Genomic DNA, 13,842 nt, shown 5'->3' with positions numbered 1-13,842 from the left:
AACAGGGCAGTCAGTTACCCTGGAAACAGGGCAGTCAGTTACCCCGGAAACAGGGTTATCAGTTACCCTGGAAACAGGGCAGTCAGTTATCCCGGAAACAGGGCAGTCAGTTACCCTGGAAACAGGGAAGTCAGTTACCCCGGAAGCAGGGCAGTCAGTTACCCAGGAAACAGGACAGTCAGTTACCCCGGAAACTGGGCAGTCAGTTACCCTGGAAACAGGGCAGTCAGTCACCCTGGAAACTGGTTAGTCAGTTACCCCGGAAACAGGGTGATCTGTTACCCCGGAAACAGGGCAGTCAGTTCCCCTGGAAACAGGGCAGTCAGTTACCCTGGAAACAGGGCAGTCAGTTAACCTGGAAATAGGTAGGTCAGTTATCCTGGAAACAGGGCGGTCAGTAACCCCGGAAACAGGGAGATTAGTTACCCCGGAAACAGGGCAGTCAGTTACCCTGGAAACAGGGGAGTCAGTTATCCTGGAAACAGGGTGGTCAGTGACCCTGGAAACAGGGTGGTCAGTTACCCCGGAAACAGGGTGATCAGTTATCCTGGAAACAGGGCGGTCAGTTACCCCGGAAACAGGGCAGTCAGTTACCCCGGAAACAGGGTGATCAGTTATCCTGGAAACAGGGCAGTCAGTTAGCCTGGAAACAGGGCAGTCAGTTACCCCGGAAACAGGGCAGTCAGTTACCCTGGAAACAGGGCAGTCAGTTATCTTGGAAACAGGGCAGTCAGTTATCCCGGAAACAGGGTGATCTGTTACCCTGGAAACAGGTTATTCAGTTCCTCTGGAAACTGGGCAGTCAGTTACCCTGGAAACAGGGCAGTCAGTTACCCCGGAAATAGGTAGGTCAGTTATCCTGGAAACAGGGTGATCAGTTACGCTGGAAACAGGGGAGTCAGTTATCCTGGAAACAGGGTGGTCAGTGACCCTGGAAACAGGGTGATCAGTTATCCTGGAAACAGGGCGGTCAGTTACCCCGGAAACAGTGTGATCAGTTATCCTGGAAACAGGGCGGTCAGTTACCCCGGAAACAGGGCAGTCAGTTACCCCGGAAACAGGGTGATCAGTTATCCTGGAAACAGGGCAATCAGTTAGCCTGGAAACAGTGCAGTCAGTTACCCCGGAAACAGGGTGATCAGTTATCCTGGAAACAGGGCGGTCAGTTACCCCGGAAACAGGGCAGTCATTTACCCCGGAAACAGGGTGATCAGTTATCCTGGAAACAGGGCAGTCAGTTAGCCTGGAAACAGGGCAGTCAGTTACCCCGGAAACAGGGCAGTCAGTTACCCTGGAAACAGGGCAGTCAGTTACCCCGGAAACAGGGCAGTCAGTTATCCCGGAAACAGGGTGATCAGTTACCCTGGAAACTGGGCAATCAGTTACCCTGGAAACAGGGCAGTCAGTTGCCCCGCAAACAGGGCAGTCAGTTACCCTGGAAACAGGGGAGTCAGTTGCCCCGGAAACAGGGCAGTCAGTTACCCTGGAAACTGGGCAGTCAGTTACCCTGGAAACAGGATGGTCAGTTACACTGGAAACAGGGTGAGCAGTTATCCTGGAAACAGGGCAGTCAGTTAACCTGGAAACGGCAGTCAGTTACCCCTGAAACATGGTGGTCAGTAACCCTGGAAACAGATTAGTCATTTGCCCCGGAAACAGGGTGGTCAGTTACCCCGGAAACAGAGTGATCAGTTATCCTGGAAACAGGGCAGTCAGTTACCCCGGAAACAGGGCAGTCAGTTACCCCGGAAACAGGGCAGTCATTTACCCCTGAAACAGGATGATCAGTTACCCTGGAAACAGGGAGATCAGTTACCCTGGAAACAGGGCAGTCAGTTACCCGGAAACAGGGTGATCAGTTACGCCGGAAACAGGGAGATCAGTTATCCTGGAAACAGGGCTTTCAGTTATCCTGGAAACAGGGTGGTCAGTGACCCTGGAAACAGGGTGGTCTGTTACCCGGGAAACAGGGTGATCAGTTATCCAGGAAACAGGGCGGTCAGTTCCCCCTGAAACAGGGCAGTCAGTTACCCCGGAAACAGGGTGATCAGTTATCCTGCAAACAGGGCAGACAGTTAGCCTGGAAATAGGGCAGTCAGTTACCCCGGAAACAGGGCAGTCAGTTACCCTGGAAACAGGGCAGTCATTTCTCCCGGAAACAGGGCAGTCAGTTATCCCGGAAACAGGGTGATCAGTTACCCTGGAAACTGGGCAGTCCGTTACCCTGGAAACAGGGCAGTCAGTTACCCCGGAAACAGGGCAGTCAGTTACCCTGGAAACTGGGCAGTCAGTTACCCTGGAAACAGGGGAGTCAGTTATCCCGGAAACAGGGAGATCAGTTACGCTGGAAACAGGGCAGTCAGTTAACCTGGAAACAGGGCAGTCAGTTACCCCGGAAGCAGGGCAGTGAGTTACCCAGGAAACAGGTCAGTCAGTTACCCCGGAAACTGGGCAGTCAGTTACCCTGGAAAAAGGGCAGTCAGTCTCCCTGGAAACTGGTTAGTCAGTTACCCCGGAAACAGGGTGATCAGTTACCCCGGAAACAGGGCAGTCAGTTCCCCTGGAAACAGGGCAGTCACTTACCCTGGAAACAGGGCAGTCAGTTATCCCGGAAACAGGGTGATCTGTTACCCTGGAAACAGGTTATTCAGTTACTCTGGAAACTGGGATGTCAGTTACCCCGGAAACTGGGCAGTCAGTTACCCCGGAAACAGGGTGGTCAGTTACCCCGGAAACAGGGCAGTCAGTTATCCCGGAAACAGGGCAGTTAGTTATCCCGGAAACAGGGTGATAATTTACCCTGGAAACTGGGCGGTCAGTTACCCCGGAAACAGGGCAGTCAGTTACCCCGGAAACAGGGTGATCAGTTATCCTGGAAACAGGGCAATCAGTTAGCCTGGAAACAGTGCAGTCAGTTACCCCGGAAACAGGGTGATCAGTTATCCTGGAAACAGGGCGGTCAGTTACCCCGGAAACAGGGCAGTCATTTACCCCGGAAACAGGGTGATCAGTTATCCTGGAAACAGGGCAGTCAGTTAGCCTGGAAACAGGGCAGTCAGTTACCCCGGAAACAGGGCAGTCAGTTACCCTGGAAACAGGGCAGTCAGTTATCCCGGAAACAGGGCAGTCATTTATCCCGGAAACAGGGTGATCAGTTACCCTGGAAACAGGGCAGTCAGTTACCCCGGAAACAGGGCAGTCAGTTACCCTGGAAACAGGGCGGTCAGTTACCCCGGAAACAGGGCAGTCAGTTACCCCGGAAACAGGGTGATCAGTTATCCTGGAAACAGGGCAGTCAGTTACCCTGGAAACAGGGCAGTCAGTTACCCCGGAAACAGGGTTATCAGTTACCCTGGAAACAGGGCAGTCAGTTATCCCGGAAACAGGGCAGTCAGTTACCCTGGAAACAGGGAAGTCAGTTACCCCGGAAGCAGGGCAGTCAGTTACCCAGGAAACAGGACAGTCAGTTACCCCGGAAACTGGGCAGTCAGTTACCCTGGAAACAGGGCAGTCAGTCACCCTGGAAACTGGTTAGTCAGTTACCCCGGAAACAGGGTGATCTGTTACCCCGGAAACAGGGCAGTCAGTTCCCCTGGAAACAGGGCAGTCAGTTACCCTGGAAACAGGGCAGTCAGTTAACCTGGAAATAGGTAGGTCAGTTATCCTGGAAACAGGGCGGTCAGTAACCCCGGAAACAGGGAGATTAGTTACCCCGGAAACAGGGCAGTCAGTTACCCTGGAAACAGGGGAGTCAGTTATCCTGGAAACAGGGTGGTCAGTGACCCTGGAAACAGGGTGGTCAGTTACCCCGGAAACAGGGTGATCAGTTATCCTGGAAACAGGGCGGTCAGTTACCCCGGAAACAGGGCAGTCAGTTACCCCGGAAACAGGGTGATCAGTTATCCTGGAAACAGGGCAGTCAGTTAGCCTGGAAACAGGGCAGTCAGTTACCCCGGAAACAGGGCAGTCAGTTACCCTGGAAACAGGGCAGTCAGTTATCTTGGAAACAGGGCAGTCAGTTATCCCGGAAACAGGGTGATCTGTTACCCTGGAAACAGGTTATTCAGTTCCTCTGGAAACTGGGCAGTCAGTTACCCTGGAAACAGGGCAGTCAGTTACCCCGGAAATAGGTAGGTCAGTTATCCTGGAAACAGGGTGATCAGTTACGCTGGAAACAGGGGAGTCAGTTATCCTGGAAACAGGGTGGTCAGTGACCCTGGAAACAGGGTGATCAGTTATCCTGGAAACAGGGCGGTCAGTTACCCCGGAAACAGTGTGATCAGTTATCCTGGAAACAGGGCGGTCAGTTACCCCGGAAACAGGGCAGTCAGTTACCCCGGAAACAGGGTGATCAGTTATCCTGGAAACAGGGCAATCAGTTAGCCTGGAAACAGTGCAGTCAGTTACCCCGGAAACAGGGTGATCAGTTATCCTGGAAACAGGGCGGTCAGTTACCCCGGAAACAGGGCAGTCATTTACCCCGGAAACAGGGTGATCAGTTATCCTGGAAACAGGGCAGTCAGTTAGCCTGGAAACAGGGCAGTCAGTTACCCCGGAAACAGGGCAGTCAGTTACCCTGGAAACAGGGCAGTCAGTTACCCCGGAAACAGGGCAGTCAGTTATCCCGGAAACAGGGTGATCAGTTACCCTGGAAACTGGGCAATCAGTTACCCTGGAAACAGGGCAGTCAGTTGCCCCGCAAACAGGGCAGTCAGTTACCCTGGAAACAGGGGAGTCAGTTGCCCCGGAAACAGGGCAGTCAGTTACCCTGGAAACTGGGCAGTCAGTTACCCTGGAAACAGGATGGTCAGTTACACTGGAAACAGGGTGAGCAGTTATCCTGGAAACAGGGCAGTCAGTTAACCTGGAAACGGCAGTCAGTTACCCCTGAAACATGGTGGTCAGTAACCCTGGAAACAGATTAGTCATTTGCCCCGGAAACAGGGTGGTCAGTTACCCCGGAAACAGAGTGATCAGTTATCCTGGAAACAGGGCAGTCAGTTACCCCGGAAACAGGGCAGTCAGTTACCCCGGAAACAGGGCAGTCATTTACCCCTGAAACAGGATGATCAGTTACCCTGGAAACAGGGAGATCAGTTACCCTGGAAACAGGGCAGTCAGTTACCCGGAAACAGGGTGATCAGTTACGCCGGAAACAGGGAGATCAGTTATCCTGGAAACAGGGCTTTCAGTTATCCTGGAAACAGGGTGGTCAGTGACCCTGGAAACAGGGTGGTCTGTTACCCGGGAAACAGGGTGATCAGTTATCCAGGAAACAGGGCGGTCAGTTCCCCCTGAAACAGGGCAGTCAGTTACCCCGGAAACAGGGTGATCAGTTATCCTGCAAACAGGGCAGACAGTTAGCCTGGAAATAGGGCAGTCAGTTACCCCGGAAACAGGGCAGTCAGTTACCCTGGAAACAGGGCAGTCAGTTCTCCCGGAAACAGGGCAGTCAGTTATCCCGGAAACAGGGTGATCAGTTACCCTGGAAACTGGGCAGTCCGTTACCCTGGAAACAGGGCAGTCAGTTACCCCGGAAACAGGGCAGTCAGTTACCCTGGAAACTGGGCAGTCAGTTACCCTGGAAACAGGGGAGTCAGTTATCCCGGAAACAGGGAGATCAGTTACGCTGGAAACAGGGCAGTCAGTTAACCTGGAAACAGGGCAGTCAGTTACCCCGGAAGCAGGGCAGTGAGTTACCCAGGAAACAGGTCAGTCAGTTACCCCGGAAACTGGGCAGTCAGTTACCCTGGAAAAAGGGCAGTCAGTCTCCCTGGAAACTGGTTAGTCAGTTACCCCGGAAACAGGGTGATCAGTTACCCCGGAAACAGGGCAGTCAGTTCCCCTGGAAACAGGGCAGTCACTTACCCTGGAAACAGGGCAGTCAGTTATCCCGGAAACAGGGTGATCTGTTACCCTGGAAACAGGTTATTCAGTTACTCTGGAAACTGGGATGTCAGTTACCCCGGAAACTGGGCAGTCAGTTACCCCGGAAACAGGGTGGTCAGTTACCCCGGAAACAGGGCAGTCAGTTATCCCGGAAACAGGGCAGTTAGTTATCCCGGAAACAGGGTGATAATTTACCCTGGAAACTGGGCAGTCAGTTAACCTGGAAACAGGGCGGTCAGTTACCCTGGAAACAGGGCAGTCAATTATCCTGGAAACAGGGTGATCAGTTACACTGGAAGGTGGGCTGTCAGTTACCCTGGAAACAGAGCAGTCAGTTCCCCTGGAAACTGGGCAGTCAGTTACCCCGGAAACAGGGCAGTTAGTTACCCTGGAAACTGGGCAGTCAGTTACCCTGGAAACTGGGCAGTCAGTTCCCCCGGAAACAGGGCGGTCAGTTGCCCTGGAAACAGGGCAGTCAGTTAACCCGGAAACATGGTGATCCGTTGCACGGGAAACAGGGAGATCAGTTACCCTGGAAACAGGGCAGTCAGTTACCCCGGAAACAGGGCAGTCAGTTACCCGGAAACAGGGTGATCAGTTACCCCGGAAACAGGGAGATCAGTTACCCTGGAAATAGGGCTTTCAGTTATCCTGGAAACAGGGTGGTCAGTGACCCTGGAAACAGGGCGGTCAGTTACCCCGGAAGCAGGGCAGTCAGTTACCCTGGAAACAGGGCAGTCATTTCTCCCAGAAACAGGGCAGTCAGTTCTCCCGGAAACAGGGTGATCAGTTACCCTGGAAACTGGGCAGTCAGTTACCCTGGAAACAGGGCAGTCAGTTACCCCGGAAACAGGGCAGTCAGTTACCCTGGAAACTGGGCAGTCAGTTATCCCGGAAACAGGGCAGACAGTTATCCCGGAAACAGGGTGATCAGTTACACTGGAAACAGGGCAGTCAGTTATCCCGGAAACAGGGCAGTCAGATATCCCGGAAAAAGGGTGATCAGTTACCCTGGAAACTGGGCAGTCAGTTACCCTGGAAACAGGGCAGTCAGCTACCCCGGAAGCAGGGCAGACAGTTACCCAGGAAACAGGGCAGTCAGTTAACCCGGAAACTGGGCACTCAGTTACCCTGGAAACAGGGCAGTCAGTTATCCCGGAAACAGGGTGATCAGTTACACTGGAAACAGGGCAGTCAGTAATCCCGGAAACAGGGCAGTCAGTTATCACGGAAAAAGGGTGATCAGTTACCCTGGAAACTGGGCAGTCAGTTACCCTGGAAACAGGGCAGTCAGTTACCCCGGAAGCAGGGCAGTCAGTTACTCAGGAAACAGGGCAGTCAGTTACCCCGGAAACTGGGCAGTCAGTTACCCGGGAAACAGGGGAGTCAGTTATCCCGGAAACAGGGTGATCAGTTACCCTGGAAACAGGGCAGTCAGTTATCCCGGAAACAGGGCAGTCAGTTATCCCGGAAAAAGGATGATCAGTTACCCTGGAAACTGGGCAGTCAGTTAACCTGGAAACAGGGCAGTCAGTTACCCCGGAAACAGGGCAGTCAGTTACCCTGGAAACAGGGCAGTCAGTTATCCCGGAAACAGGGCAGTCAGTTACCCTGGAAACAGGGTATTCAGTTACTCTGGAAACTGGGCAGTCAGTTACCCTGGAAACAGGGCAGTCAGTTACCCCGGAAACAGGGCAGACAGTTAACCTGGAAACAGGGCGGTCAGTTATCCAGTAAACAGGGCAGTCAGTTATCCCGGAAACAGGGCAGTCAGTTATCCTGGAAACAGGGCAGTCAGTTACCCCGGAAATAGGGCGGTCAGTTATCCTGGAAACAGGGCGGTCAGTTACCCCGGAAACAGGCAGATCTGTTACCCCCGAAACAGGGCAGTCAGTTACCCTGGAAACTGGGCAGTCAGTTGCCCTGGAAACAGGATGTTCAGTTACACTGGAAACAGGGTGATCAGTTATCCTGGAAACAGGGCGGTCAGTTACCCCCGAAACACGGCAGTCAGTTACCCCAGAAACAGGGCTGTCAGTAACCCTGGAAACAGATTAGTCAGTTACCCCGGAAACAGGGTGGTCAGTTACCCCGGAAACAGAGTGATCAGTTACCCCGGAAACAGAGTGATCAGATATCCTGGAAACAGGGCAGTCAGTTACCCCGGAAACAGGGCAGTCAGTTACCCTGGAAACAGGGCAGTCAGTTACCCTGGAAACAGGGGAGTCAGTTATCCTGGAAACAGGGTGGTCAGTGACCCTGGAAACAGGGTGGTCAGTTACCCCGGAAACAGGGTGATCAGTTATCCTGGAAACAGGGCGGTCAGTTACCCCGGAAACAGGGCAGTCAGTTACCCCGGAAACAGGGTGATCAGTTATCCTGGAAACAGGGCAGTCAGTTACCCTGGAAACAGGGCAGTCAGTTACCCCGGAAACAGGGTTATCAGTTACCCTGGAAACAGGGCAGTCAGTTATCCCGGAAACAGGGCAGTCAGTTACCCTGGAAACAGGGAAGTCAGTTACCCCGGAAGCAGGGCAGTCAGTTACCCAGGAAACAGGACAGTCAGTTACCCCGGAAACTGGGCAGTCAGTTACCCTGGAAACAGGGCAGTCAGTCACCCTGGAAACTGGTTAGTCAGTTACCCCGGAACAGGGTGATCTGTTACCCCGGAAACAGGGCAGTCAGTTCCCCTGGAAACAGGGCAGTCAGTTACCCTGGAAACAGGGCAGTCAGTTAACCTGGAAATAGGTAGGTCAGTTATCCTGGAAACAGGGCGGTCAGTAACCCCGGAAACAGGGAGATTAGTTACCCCGGAAACAGGGCAGTCAGTTACCCTGGAAACAGGGGAGTCAGTTATCCTGGAAACAGGGTGGTCAGTGACCCTGGAAACAGGGTGGTCAGTTACCCCGGAAACAGGGTGATCAGTTATCCTGGAAACAGGGCGGTCAGTTACCCCGGAAACAGGGCAGTCAGTTACCCCGGAAACAGGGTGATCTGTTATCCTGGAAACAGGGCAGTCAGTTAGCCTGGAAACAGGGCAGTCAGTTACCCCGGAAACAGGGCAGTCAGTTACCCTGGAAACAGGGCAGTCAGTTATCTTGGAAACAGGGCAGTCAGTTATCCCGCAAACAGGGTGATCCGTTACCCTGGAAACAGGTTATTCAGTTCCTCTGGAAACTGGGCAGTCAGTTACCCTGGAAACAGGGCAGTCAGTTACCCCGGAAATAGGTAGGTCAGTTATCCTGGAAACAGGGTGATCAGTTACGCTGGAAACAGGGGAGTCAGTTATCCTGGAAACAGGGTGGTCAGTGACCCTGGAAACAGGGTGATCAGTTATCCTGGAAACAGGGCGGTCAGTTACCCCGGAAACAGGGTGATCAGTTATCCTGGAAACAGGGCAGTCAGTTACCCCGGAAACAGGGTGATCAGTTATCCTGGAAACAGGGCAGTCAGTTAGCCTGGAAACAGGGCAGTCAGTTACCCCGGAAACAGGGTGATCAGTTATCCTGGAAACAGGGCGGTCAGTTACCCCGGAAACAGGGCAGTCATTTACCCCGGAAACAGGGTGATCAGTTATCCTGGAAACAGGGCAGTCAGTTAGCCTGGAAACAGGGCAGTCAGTTACCCCGGAAACAGGGCAGTCAGTTACCCTGGAAACAGGGCAGTCAGTTATCCCGGAAACAGGGCAGTCATTTATCCCGGAAACAGGGTGATCAGTTACCCTGGAAACAGGGCAGTCAGTTACCCCGGAAACAGGGCAGTCAGTTACCCTGGAAACAGGGCAGTCATTTCTCCCGGAAACAGGGCAGTCAGTTATCCCGGAAACAGGGTGATCAGTTACCATGGAAACTGGGCAATCAGTTACCCTGGAAACAGGGCAGTCAGTTGCCCCGCAAACAGGGCAGTCAGTTACCCTGGAAGCAGGGGAGTCAGTTATCCCGGAGACAGGGTGATCAGTTACCCTGGAAACAGGGCAGTCAGTTATCCCGGAAACAGGGCAGTCAGTTATCCTGGAAAAAGGATGATCAGTTACCCTGGAAACTGGGCAGTCAGTTAACCTGGAAACTGGGCAGTCAATTACCCAGGAAACAGGGCAGTCAGTTACCCCGGAAACTGGGCAGTCAGTTACCCCGGAAACAGGGTGATCATTTACCCCGGAAACAGGGCAGTCAGTTCCCCTGGAAAGAGGGCAGTCAGTTACCCTGGAAACAGGGCTGTCAGTTAACCTGGAAACAGGGCAGTCAGTTATCCTGGAAACAGGGCGGTCAGTTACCCCGGAAACAGGGCAGTCAGTTACCGTGGAAACAGGGGAGTCAGTTATCCCGGAAACAGGGTGATCAGTTATCCTGGAAACAGGGCAGTCAGTTAGCCTGGAAACAGGGCAGTCAGTTACCCCGGAAACAGGGCAGTCAGTTACCCTGGAAACAGGGCAGTCAGTTATCCCGGAAAGAGGGCAGTCAGTTACCCTGGAAACAGGGCAGTCAGTTATCCCGGAAACAGGGCAGTCAGGTACCCTGGAAACAGGGTATTCAGTTACTCTGGAAACTGGGCAGTCAGTTACCCTGGAAACAGGGCAGTCAGTTACCCCGGAAACAGGGCAGTCTGTTACCCTGGAAACAGGGCAGTCAGTTATCCCGGAAACAGGGCAGTCAGTTACCCTGGAAACAGGGCACTCAGTTATCCCGGAAACAGGGCAGTCAGTTACCCTGGAAACAGGGTATTCAGTTACTCTGGAAACTGGGCAGTCAGTTACCCTGGAAACAGGGCAGTCAGTTAACCTGGAAACAGGGCGGTCAGTTATCCAGTAAACAGGGCAGTCAGTTATCCCGGAAACAGGGCAGTCAGTTATCCTGGAAACAGGGCAGTCAGTTACCCCGGAAATAGGGCGGTCAGTTATCCTGGAAACAGGGCGGTCAGTTACCCCGGAAACAGGCAGATCTGTTACCCCGGAAACAGGGCAGTCAGTTACCCTGGAAACTGGGCAGTCAGTTACCCTGGAAACAGGATGGTCAGTTACACTGGAAACAGGGTGATCAGTTATCCTGGAAACAGGGCGGTTAGTTACCCCGGAAACAGGGCAGTCAGTTACCCCAGAAACAGGGCTGTCAGTAACCCTGGAAACAGATTAGTCAGTTACCCCGGAAACAGGGTGGTCAGTTACCCCGGAAACAGAGTGATCAGTTACCCCGGAAACAGAGTGATCAGTTATCCTGGAAACAGGGCAGTCAGTTACCCCGGAAACAGGGCAGTCAGTTACCCTGGAAACAGGGCAGTCAGTTACCCTGGAAACAGGGGAGTCAGTTATCCTGGAAACAGGGTGGTCAGTGACCCTGGAAACAGGGTGGTCAGTTACCCCGGAAACAGGGTGATCAGTTATCCTGGAAACAGGGCGGTCAGTTACCCCGGAAACAGGGCAGTCAGTTACCCCGGAAACAGGGTGATCAGTTATCCTGGAAACAGGGCAGTCAGTTACCCTGGAAACAGGGCAGTCAGTTACCCCGGAAACAGGGTTATCAGTTACCCTGGAAACAGGGCAGTCAGTTATCCCGGAAACCGGGCAGTCAGTTACCCTGGAAACAGGGAAGTCAGTTACCCCGGAAGCAGGGCAGTCATTTACCCAGGAAACAGGACAGTCAGTTACCCCGGAAACTGGGCAGTCAGTTACCCTGGAAACAGGGCAGTCAGTCACCCTGGAAACTGGTTAGTCAGTTACCCCGGAAACAGGGTGATCTGTTACCCCGGAAACAGGGCAGTCATTTCCCCTGGAAACAGGGCAGTCAGTTACCCTGGAAACAGGGCAGTCAGTTAACCTGGAAATAGGTAGGTCAGTTACCCCGGAAATAGGTAGGTCAGTTATCCTGGAAACAGGGTGATCAGTTATGCTGGAAACAGGGGAGTCAGTTATCCTGGAAACAGGGTGATCAGTTATCCTGGAAACAGGGCAGTCAGTTAGCCTGGAAACAGGGCAGTCAGTTACCCCGGAAACAGGGTGATCAGTTATCCTGGAAACAGGGCGGTCAGTTACCCCGGAAACAGGGCAGTCATCTACCCCGGAAACAGGGTGATCAGTTATCCTGGTAACAGGGCAGTCAGTTAGCCTGGAAACAGGGCAGTCAGTTACCCCGGAAACAGGGCGGTCAGTTACCCTGGAAACAGGGCAGTCAGTTATCCCGGAAACAGGGCAGTCATTTATCCCGGAAACAGGGTGATCAGTTACCCTGGAAACAGGGCAGTCAGTTACCCCGGAAACAAGGCAGTCAGTTACCCTGGAAACAGGGCAGTCATTTCTCCCGGAAACAGGGCAGTCAGTTATCCCGGAAACAGGGTGATCAGTTACCCTGGAAACTGGGCAATCAGTTACCCTGGAAACAGGGCAGTCAGTTGCCCCGCAAACAGGGCAGTCAGTTACCCTGGAAACTGGGCAGTCAGTTACCATGGAAACCGGGGAGTCAGTTATCCCGGAAACAGGGTGATCAGTTACCCTGGAAACAGGGCATTCACTTATCCCTGAAACAGGGCCGTCAGTTATCCCGGAAAAAGGGTGATCAGTTACCCTGGAAACTGGGCAGTCAGTTAACCTGGAAACAGGGTAGTCATTTACCCCGGAAGCAGGGCAGTCAGTTACCCAGGAAACAGGGCAGTCATTTCTCCCGGAAAAAGTGCAGTCAGATATCCCGGAAACAGGGTGATCAGTTACCCTGGAAACTGGGCAGTCAGTTACCCTGGAAACAGGGCAGTCAGTTACCCCGGATGCAGGGCAGTCAGTTACCCTGGAAACTGGGCAGTCAGTTACCCTGGAAACTGGGCAGTCAGTTATCCCGGAAACAGGGTGATCAGTTACCCTGGAAACAGGGCAGTCAGTTATCCCGGAAAAAGGGTGATCAGTTACCCTGGAAACTGGGCAGTCAGTTACCCGGGAAACAGGGCAGTCAGTTACCCCGGAAGCAGGGCAGTCAGTTACCCAGGAAACAGGACAGTCAGTTACCCCGGAAACTGGGCAGTCAGTTACCCTGGAAACAGGGCAGTCAGTCACCCTGGAAACTGGTTAGTCAGTTAACCCGGAAACAGGGTGATCTGTTACCCCGGAAACAGGGCAGTCAGTTCCCCTGGAAACAGGGCAGTCAGTCACCCTGGAAACTGGTTAGTCAGTTAACCCGGAAACAGGGTGATCTGTTACCCCGGAAACAGGGCAGTCAGTTCCCCTGGAAACAGGGCAGTCAGTTATCCTGGAAACAGGGCGGTCAGTAACCCCGGAAACAGGGAGATCAGTTACCCCGGAAACAGGGCAGTCAGTTACCCTGGAAACAGGGGAGTCAGTTATCCTGGAAACAGGGTGGTCACTGACCCTGGAAACAGGGTGGTCAGTTACCCCGGAAACAGGGTGATCAGTTATCCTGGAAACAGGGCAGTCAGTTACCCCGGATACAGGGTGATCAGTTATCCTGGAAACAGGGCGGTCAGTTACCCCGGAAACAGGGCAGTCAGTTACCCCGGAAACAGGGTGATCAGTTATCCTGGAAACAGGGCAGTCTGTTAGCCTGGAAACAGGGCAGTCAGTTACCCCGGAAACAGGGCAGTCAGTTACCCTGGAAACAGGGCAGTCAGTTATCTTGGAAACAGGGCAGTCAGTTATCCCGGAAACAGGGTGATCTGTTACCCTGGAAACAGGTTATTCAGTTACTCTGGAAACTGGGCAGTCAGTTACCCTGGAAACAGGGCAGTCAGTTATCCCGGAAACAGGGTTATCAGTTACCCTGGAAACAGGGCAGTCAGTTATCCCGGAAACAGGGCAGTCAGTTACCCTGGAAACAGGGAAGTCAGTTACCCCGGAAACTGGGCAGTCAGTTACCCCGGAAACAGGGTGATCAGTTACCCCGGAAACAGGGCAGTCTGTTATCCTGGAAACAAGGCAGTTAGTTATCCCGGAAACAGGGTGATAATTTACCGTGGAAA

The sequence above is a fragment of the Heterodontus francisci genome, chromosome 16 (genome assembly GCF_036365525.1).
Source record: "Heterodontus francisci isolate sHetFra1 chromosome 16, sHetFra1.hap1, whole genome shotgun sequence".
Taxonomy (NCBI): domain Eukaryota; kingdom Metazoa; phylum Chordata; class Chondrichthyes; order Heterodontiformes; family Heterodontidae; genus Heterodontus; species Heterodontus francisci.
Note: the sequence above shows the minus strand (reverse complement) of the source record.